Below are 3224 nucleotides of genomic sequence, written 5' to 3' on the forward strand. Positions count from 1 at the left end.
ACGTCGGGAGGTTTGCGGTAAAAATGAAACAATGGAAAATGAAAGCAACTTGATTTTTTTTCGTTGACGCTGAATCCACACTGCGACGAATTATGGTGTTATCGAGTTAAGCCTAGTATCCTGATCGACGAAAACCGTACGCCAGTCATGAGAGAGAGCGAGAGGCAAACAGCCGGCGTTCACTTTTCGTCGGGCTTTTTTTTCACGTCGGTCCCCTGATCGACGAAAAATATACCAGAAAATTCCATAGCGTTGCCAGTCTGCTGAAATGAACTTTGGGTGAACCCTAGCGAAAAGAATAAAGCCTAGTACTCAGATCGACAATCGAGTACGCTAGCGTAAAAACTTTAATTTTTCCAGTGTGACCAAAATTTCGAGAGCTAATAAGAATTATGCGTGCTACGGTCGTACTGTCAGTCAACTGGGTTTGTTAACAAGCAGTTAAAATTCAAATATCGTATTTGCGGGAAAGAGCCTTTTGAAAGATATTATACTAGGCTTAAGGACAAAATAACATTCATACTATCTGGGGTGTCTCTTGACCAAACAAAATGTTTCTTAGGTCAAAAATTTTCGAAAAAACACAATGCAGCTATGAACTTTAAATTAGCAAATAATTATCAGTAAATTAAAAAAAAACAACTGTTAAATTTAAATTGTATTGTTTTTTAATATCTTTGTACTGCGGCAGACTTGTCTTGCCAAGGTATTTGATAATATCTTTTAAAGGCTCTTTCCCGCAAATACGATATTTGAATTTTAACTGCTTGTCAACAAACCCAGCTGACTGACAGTACGACCGTAGTACGCTTAAATCTGATGAACTCTCAAACTTTTGGTCAAACTGGAAAGATTAAAGTTTTTACGCTAGCGTAATCGTTTGTCGATCTGGATACTAGGCTTAAGGAATATAACTGCAATGAATAATCCAAAAGTGCAATTTTAACATAAAAGTGCATAAAATAAAATACAAAGCATAGACCCTGCCCATGTAGGCATAAAACAAAAAAATTTTTACTGTATAAAAAAAATATATATTAATAATAAGTGCTAAATCATTAGAATTGTGCGAGAATCCATTCCTAAGAAAATTAAATATCTTAATTTGTTTGTGTTTTGTCGGGTTAATTTTTGCCTAAGCCGCCATCCTTTAATTCAAAGGCCTACTGTAGCCGCGTTTCATACCTACCCAAAAAGTCAAAACAAACACAACGCCCAAAACAAAAACTATGTAAAAGTGCTTATATCTGTCTATTCTCTTGCCCACGCCGTATAAAAATTAACAAGTTATTAAAGTTCGGTTAAATTAAGCTAAAGCGTTTTATCTAATTTTCTTTATTAAAGCCTAGTACTCAGATCGACGAAAACCGTACGCCAGTCATGAGAGAGAGCGAGAGTCGTTGACTTTTCGTCGGGCCTTTTTTTCACCTCGGTACTCAGATCGACGAAAAAATTTCATAGCGTTGCCAGTCTGCTGAAATGAACTTTGGGTGAACCCTAGCGAAATGAATAAAAATTTAATCTTTTGGCGTGCGCTTCTCACTGAACATTTTAAAAAATGGAGGGGAAAAATCAAAAAACCCGCAAAAGTCTATTGCAGGAGTGAGGATTATTGCATGTGAGGACAAAATAACATTAATACTGTCTGGGGTGCCTCTTGTCAGAGCAAAATGTTGCACGATAAAAGTGCAGCTATGAACTTTAAATCAGCAAATAATTATCAGTAAATTAAAAAAAAAAATTGGTAACTTTAATTGTATTGTTTTTTAATTTCTTTGTACAGCGGCAGTTTTGTCTTGCCAAGGTAGTTGATAATATCTTTTAAAGGCTCCTTCCCGCAAATACGATATTTGAATTTTAACTGCTTGTCAATAAACCCAGCTGACTGACAGTACGACCGTAGCAAGCTTAATTCTGATGAACACACGAAATTTTGGTCACACTGGAAAGATTAAAGTTTTTACGCTAGCGTACACGCTTGTCGATCTGAGTACTAGGCTTTAAAAATAAAGATCTAGAATGCAAAAAGTGAAAAGATAACGTGTTCCCATACCCAATATTTCTGCCATGAGAGCTATTTTTTTTCTTTCTTCCTTTTATACCCTTGCAGAGGGTATTATAATTTTGGTCAAAAGTGTGCAACGTAGTGAAGGAGACATCTCCGACCCTATAAAGTATATGTCGGCGCACACTAAGAGTGTGTGCATGTTGGTATGAGTGTATGGGTATATTCTCGGGAATTTCACCAGAAGGCCTATTTCATCACTATTGGTAATATTGCATTAGCCTCTAATTCTGCTGTGTCATGTTGTCGCTTTAAGAAATTGCGTTTTAGCGGGGCGACAGCGTAGTGTCGCTGTCGCCGAGTGTGGTTCGGTGGTAAGCACAAAAGGAAGAAGGAACGATGCATTTCAGTTGCGTTTAGAACTTGAGGTGTGCGAAACCGAAACTCGCTGCGCTACTACGATGTCGGATGAGAATAACCCTGCTGCAACATCAGAAGTGGGATCTGGCTCGCTACCTAGTGAATCAGATGGGCCATGGAAAATTTTAATGGAAATGCAAAATAAAAATTTGATCGAGCTTATCAAAGCCGTACAATCTGCGACACCAGAAACAACAAATAAAAAAACAATTGTGCTACCAAAATTTAACGCAGACCTTGATGGCGCAGACGCATCGGCGTGGTGTTCTACAGTAAATATAATTTTGGCAGAAAATACCGTAAAAGGCAGCGCGTTGGTAATGGCCTTGAGTGCATCGTTGGAAGGTAGTGCGTCGCAGTGGCTTTCACAAATATGTTATCCTGACATAACTTGGGACGAATTTAAAGAACTCTTCATGCAGCGTTTTGGCAGTGCAGAAACGCCAGCGGCTATGTTTCTGTCAATGTTAGCTAATTGTCCGACCGATGGCGAATGCCTCTCCAATTATGCTAGTCGTATGATGACGTCACTTATTACGAAATGGCGTGACATGGACGTGGAAGAAATTGCAGTTTCTGTGACGCTTGCGAAGATGGCTTATGTTGATAACAGGTTGCAGCGTCTAACCTTTACTTCAAATATGCGCACCAGAAGTCAATTGCAAACCGAGCTTAAAGCATTCACGTTCAACAAAAGGAAGAAAAATCAGCAAGAGGAAATTTCTTTACCTGACATAAAGCGTCCGAAACTTTCAACAATTAAATGTCATTTCTGTGGAAAATTAGGCCACAAGATGAT

This window comes from Drosophila rhopaloa, unplaced genomic scaffold (assembly GCF_018152115.1).
Source record: "Drosophila rhopaloa isolate 14029-0021.01 unplaced genomic scaffold, ASM1815211v1 contig_186, whole genome shotgun sequence".
In the NCBI taxonomy this organism is placed as follows: domain Eukaryota; kingdom Metazoa; phylum Arthropoda; class Insecta; order Diptera; family Drosophilidae; genus Drosophila; species Drosophila rhopaloa.